Source organism: Octodon degus, unplaced genomic scaffold, assembly GCF_000260255.1.
Source record: "Octodon degus isolate 3935 unplaced genomic scaffold, OctDeg1.0 scaffold01093, whole genome shotgun sequence".
Taxonomy (NCBI): Eukaryota; Metazoa; Chordata; class Mammalia; order Rodentia; family Octodontidae; genus Octodon; species Octodon degus.
Window position 1 is genome coordinate 6,464 of NW_004525669.1, and position 6,695 is coordinate 13,158.

Below are 6,695 nucleotides of genomic sequence, written 5' to 3' on the forward strand. Positions count from 1 at the left end.
CTCGTGGTCCACCCCAAGGACAAGGGGTGTCCAAATGGGTGTGGCATCTTCCAGCTGTGTTGTTTCTTCATGGTGTGGAGGGGTCTGCAGCGTGCTTCTGTGAGATGCCGGGTGCAGTCCCATGGCACTGAACAAGCTGCCCTGGCCTGCAGCGCGTGAGCTGCTCAGGGGCAATGTACAAGGGCATGATTCCAAAAGCATCCTAAAGCTGCACTCTTCCCCTCCCGCTCTCTTTCTTTCTCAATCTGCCTCCTGCTGCTGGGACTCAGGCGCCTGCTACGTGATTTGCTCGAGACGGAAGAGACCTATATAAAGGAAATGAAGGGCATCATTGATGTAAGTACGTGGAGGGTGGTGAGCAGTTTACTCAAGCAAGAAGTTTCACTGCACACAAAGACTCAAAATACTTGTTTGTGTTTCTGGATCCCCCTAAGGCTTGAGGTCACCTATCACAAGTGTCTGTCCAGTAGGAATACAGACATCACGGCTCTTGATCTGTGTAGACTCACAGGTCCCGAAGATTCGGATTATGCCAGTTCCTACTGCTTCTACCACTGCCTGTATTGGTTCACCTATGCTTGCCAGCAGAGGATGACAAAAATGTTTGCGATACTGAGAGACCTCTCTCTCTCTGTCTCAGGCTCTCTCTCTCTCTCTCTCTCTCTCTCTCTCTCTCTCTCTCTCCAAGGATATTGCTATGTAGCTCAAGCTGGCCTCTAATTCAAAATTTTACTACCTCAGCCTCCTGATGATGGAATTACAGGCATAAGCCACCACCTGCTACTTGTTTTTAAAATAGATTTTCCCCCTTAAAAACGTGTATTTTCTGTCTTTTTTCCTAATGGAATAACCACTAGGAAGAGACTACATTTACAAAAATTATTTGCCTTAGGGGTGTGTGTGTGTGTGTGTGTGTGTGTGTGTGTGTTTTAGACACAGTTTTCTATGTAATGCAGACTCACTATGTTAGCCCAGGCTGGCCTTGAACTCACAGCAATCCTCCTGTCTCATCCTCTGGAGTACAGGATTACAGGTGTGCACAACCACCCTTGGCTTACCATAGCATTTTTACAATGGAAAATTCAAAAGTAATCAAACTATCCCTGAAAGAGGAGAATGGTTTTTACAATGGAAAATTCAGAAGTAATCAAACTATCCCTAAAAGAGGAGGATGATTTTAAAAGTATGATAAAGAATTGAAACCTTTCAAAAAAAATTGTTCTGGATTTATTACATGGTGGTGCAACAATAGCTTTGTCTTTTTTTTTTCCTCCGTATTAATAAAAGGGAGCGAGGACTGAATTGAACTTATCGTGGGTGTAACTATCATAAATAAAAGATATCTGGTGAAAAAACAACAACAAAAAGTATGATATGTGATGAATAAATATTTTCATCAGTTAAGAGTCATTTTAGATAATATGTAGCAACATTTTAAAATGTTCCTGGTAGAAGCCTAAATTAATAATATGTATAGCTTTTCCTTTTTTTATTTTTTTAATAATTTTATTGAGAAATAGCAATAAGACAGTTTCAAAACCAATTAGTAGGACAGTTTCAATAATTAACGCATTGCATATTGTTGTCTTCTTAGTGGTTATTCATAGTACAAGATGCAGACATGATATCCTGTCCACAAACACTGTTAGAACAAATCTTTCTATTCATTAAGAGAAAGACAATATGTAGAGCTTTTTAAATTGAGCCTAAAATATACTTGGAGGAGAAAATACAAAACTATATACATATCATAATTATAACCATATAAAGTGAGCCTTGTACAAGTTATGAAGGAGATTCAGCAAGACTTGAGAACAGTTTCCCATCACAAAACGGCGAGTAAGTTTCTGCTTGTCATGTACAACTTGTGTAACTTATTAGCACTTAAAAACATGTTTGTTCTTCCCCTTAAAATACTGTTTTGTTTCGATTCCCGGTACCAAAAAAGAAAATAGTGAAAATAAGACCAAAAAAAAAAGTCCCTTTGGAAAAAAAAAAAAAATACTGTTTTGTCATTGCCAGGAAGCTCTGACCTTCTGATATCATGAGGAAAATGGCATCCAACGAGAGCATCCGGTAGCCCAGATCTCCGCAAGCAGGCACACTATATTTCTCAACAGTTGCCCTCGCGTGCTGCCCCTTAAGAGTCGCTGATTTAGGTCATCTCTTTTATACTGACTGTAACGCCCATCTTATTTCCATCTCTGCAGGGCTACATCACTCCAATGGATTTTATTTGGCTAAAGCATCTGATTCCAGATATTTTGCAGAACAACAAGGACTTTCTTTTTGGGAACATTCAGGAGCTTTACGAATTTCACAACAGGTATATGATGATCCATATTGCCCAGAGATACGGTGACGAGTGGGAATTTCTGGGATGGCAGAACTTGGACGTGAGACAATTGAATGTTACTCAGCTTGAGCAGGGGGGTTGGTTCAGGCAAGGAGGGGAGAGAGGAGGAAATAAACATGGCGCGAGCCCTGAGGCAGAAGAAGAAGACACCCATGGGTGTGTGCTGGGTGTCACCTAGCCAGGCTGTCTGGGCTGTGTGTTCCTTTACTTGTTTATTTAATGTATGTCTATTTCTCATGTGTCTGTTCTGTGCCAGGCACAGTGCACGGCACTGGAGATGCAAAGATGACTCGACACCTGCCCGTAACCCATTGCCCCCCAGTGATACTGCTCTCAGGAAATGTTCATGTCCCAAACGAGCCCTAGTTGTCTCCTAATGCCATCCCTTGTCCATCCATCAGATGCAAAGAAGTAGAATCCAGTATCCGCTACTCTCCCTAACGCAGTAATTCAGCCTCTTAGGACCTTGGGTTTCACATGCACGAAACCTTGGCTTGGAGGGACTGGGTGAAGGTGACAGTGATGACAACAGCGTTGGTGGCCTCAGGCAGCCTCCTGCCCATCTCTGGCCCTGCCCCCAATGAGCACCACAGCCGCGAGCAGGCTCATGGCGCAGGAGTGCTCTGGACACATCGCTGTCTCCCAAATCAGTGCAGAGAAGATGAGCAGAGAGCAATAAAGCCTGGAGCATTTTTCTAGCTTCTCCTTGAAATTATGTGATCTTACTTACAAACATTTTTAAATCCATACATGTAAAAAAACACAATCAAGACATTACTGTATTATACTTTTATTTCCCTAGGACTTTTCTAAAAGAATTGGAAAAGTGTGCAGAAAACCCTAAACTTCTGGCATGTTGTTTTCTCAACAGAGTAAGTCGCCCTCCCCACACACCTAAAATAAAGCCAGTCTTTATTTTTCTGTGTAAATGGCAAGGTCAAAGGGAAACCCCAAAGGTGGCAAAATATCTCTGCCTTTGTTGACATACAGCTGACAAATGAAAATTGCAGATGCTCTAAGTACAGCGTGATGACTTGATCCCGGAATCCACTGTAGAATGGCTACCACAATTGAGTTACTCCACTGAGCCATCTCCCCGGCCCCTACAGTTGAGTTAATTAGCATACCTATCTCCTGCATAGTTATCATGGGGGGTGAGTGTGTGTGAGTGTGTGTGTGTGTGTGTGTGTGAGAGAGAGAGAGAGAGAGAGAGAGAGAGAGGAGAGAGAAATGTGATAAAGTTGAACTCACAGAAGCAGAGATTAAAAGATGTCTTAGTTACTTTTCTTATCACTGAAACGAAATGCCAGATGCACAATGTTAAAAGAAGAAAAGTGTATTTAGCTCACGGTTTGTAGAGGTTTCAGTTCATGGCTGGTGGGCTCCGAGGTAGGGTGGAATGACAGAGGAGCATCAAGGAGGAGAAACAGTCCATGGCAAGCCGGCAGGAGGAATTAAAGCAGCAAACAGCAGCTGCAGCAGCAACAGGGCCTGCCTGCCTTATTTCTGTCCCTTTATATTCCACCCAGGCTGCAAGCCTGTTGATTGGTGCCCCCCACAACCAGGGTGGGGCTTTCATTATGTACACACTTAACCCCAGTATCACACACTTAATCCATATTCACACATCCTAAACCCAGCTACCTCTGACAAGCCCACCTATGACTGCATAAGGGGGGACATCTAGGTACAAGCCATAACTGAAGGGCTGATTGTAAGGGGCTGGGCGTAGGAAAAATGAGATGTTGGTCCAAAGGCACAAAGTTTCAGTTATGGGTACATTCTAGAGATACAGTATATAGTATAATTGATGATACTGAATGGTATACTTGAAATCTGCTGTGAGAGTAGACCTGCCACTGTCCATTAGATGCAGCCAGGTGTCCTTTGCCGTCCCAGGGGCCCCCCACTGCCCCTCACTCCATCCAGCATGAGAACAAGTTGGGCTTGACCGTGCTCACGCCAAGAGTGGGAACACCTGCGTGCCTGACTTCCTGCCAAGCCTGTGAGTAGAAGGATGGCCCCCCAGGGGGCCCCCAAGTGGGTGATCCTCTAAGGAAAGCTGACTGTGCTCAGGGCAAGAGCCATGCAGTATGCTGGGGAGACAGCTCAGCAGCACAAGCACCTGCCTGGCAAGCTCAAGAGCCTGAGTTCCATTCCTGGTACAAAAAAAAAAAAAATTAAGAACCATGCAACTGGCTTAAAGCCCTACACTAAATTTTATTAATGCCCTCAAGAGGAGAGGTTTTGGTGTCAAACTAAAAATCTCAGAAAACATTTTCTCTCATTTTATAGAATAGAGGATGATTACATGTTTAAATCTGTAGCCTGCTTTTTTTCTATTTGTTTTTCTTTGCTTTGTTGAGACAGGGTAAACTCACTATGTAGATTCACTGTGTATTTCAAGGTGACCTTGAACTCACTATGTAGTCCAGGCTGGCCTCAAATTCATGGTGACACACTTGCCTCAGCCTCCTGAGTGTTGCTGGGGTTACGCGTGTACGTCCCATGCCTGGCTCTATAGCCTTTCTTATGCTTAGCAGCCAATTTTAAACTTCCTGTTACCTCTTCTCCCCCATCCCAGGATCTCCCCGTTTCCCTGCCTGTCTCTCTGGACCCCACCTTCAGGCCCGGGCAGCTGGCCTGGAGGAGCCACTCACCACACCGTCTTCCCCACCCTGCCCTTTCTGGACGTTGAGCTGGCGTCCTCCCAGCCTTTCCCATTTCTTCTCTTTCCCAACACGCCCTAATTCTCAACTTACTTATTTTTTTTTTTTTTGTGAGCCCAAATCAACAGCTACACAATGTAAAGTTTCTGAGATACCCAAATGATGGCTGAAGCCAGGCGTGGTGGCACACACCTGTCATTCCAGCACTCGGGAAGCTAAGGCAGGAGGATCGCTGCACGTTTGGGGCAACCTGGGTGGGCTATGTAGTGAGTTCAAGGCCAAGGCCAGCCTCCACTATAAGCAAAACCTACCTCAAATAAACAAATAATAAAATACCCAAATGATGGCTGATGCTCGTGAGCGTAGCACACGCAACAAACTGCAGGTGAGCAGACAAAGCGTCCCAGGCCGTGGGGGGCTGACGTGATGGGGAGACCGAGTCCCGCGTCCACCTGAGCTTCCCAGCCTGGCTTCCCTAGGCTTCTCCTCAGGGCTGGAATCAAAGACACACTCCAAGTTGTTTCATTCTCAGTCTAGTCTTTACCTTTTTGAAATGCTATTCCAACATCCTAGTGTTTCCGGACTATTTCACACATGCACGCTCATTACACTTCTGGGAAATCTGGTTCCAGAGCACAGGGCTGCTCACGTCATTCTTGCCAAGACTGATTAAGTAGCTGAATGAGAAAAAAAAAGATTCCTAGGGGAAGAGGTGGGCGTGGCCAAAATCATCCACATCTGAGGAAATGGTCAGGGAATTGCTGATTGGACACTTTTCCAGACCAAATTCCTCTTCAGAAGTTTTATGGCCTTTTTTCTGCTGACTCCCTTTGGGAGAAACTTCAGAAATCATTCTTCTAGGCTGCAGAATTCTCTTCTAATCTTGTGCAATGTATGATACTGGGGACAAATGCAGACAGTAAATTCCTACAGAGCACAAAGGTTTTCTCATGTTCAGAGGAGTGGAAAACCCCAGATATCGGAGCTGATAGGTGCAAGCCCTGACAGCCGGGATGTAGGTAAGGCCTCCTGGTCACCGCATCGTGTTCTGCAGCCTGCTCTGCAGCACAGCAGGATGCTCCCTGTGGCCAGCTCCTGGGCTGTGTGAGCCAGCGTTCAGCACTCATTCCACTGAGCTATCTCCCCAGCCGGTTATCTGAACTTTTAAGGGGTCTGCAGTTTTTGGTCGCTACTTAGTTCTCTTTGTTGGCATTGTGATGGGTGGGGAGAGGGTGTCGCGGGAAGGGGAGGGGCCCCCAGCACTTTCTGTCAGATTTACTGCTGGGGAGATATCACTCCCTGAGAAATCGTAGTTTCCTGGGCAAACAGCCAGGGATGAAGATAAACACCAGCTCCTGTCTGAATTTACTACTTATCAAGAGCCCTTGGGCCAGATATAGTGGCACATGCCTGTGATCCCAGCACTCGGTCACTGAGGCGAGAGGATCACTGTGAGTTCACTGGGCTACAGAGTGCTTTCAAGCCAGCCTGAACTGCATAGCAAAACCCTGTCTCAAAAAACACAAAAAGACGCAGACAGACAGACAGACAGACAGACAGACAGACAGAGAAGCCCTTGCACACATGAGTAGCATGCTTGTGTGGGGGAGAATTTAGGGGGTTATAGCCCTCTCAACTCACTGCCCACCCCAGACTCACCCCAATATAAT

At 45.5% G+C, this 6,695-nt stretch overlaps 1 long non-coding RNA gene across 1 annotated transcript; it reads left to right on the forward strand.

Annotated features, from left to right (window-relative positions):
* The first annotated feature begins 266 nt into the window (after window positions 1-266).
* On the forward strand, window positions 267-3,228 carry LOC111814889. Its single transcript, XR_002819753.1, has 3 exons — window positions 267-336; window positions 2,211-2,326; window positions 3,159-3,228. It is a non-coding gene; the product is annotated as an uncharacterized LOC111814889 (long non-coding RNA).
* Window positions 3,229-6,695: the final 3,467 nt, after the last annotated feature.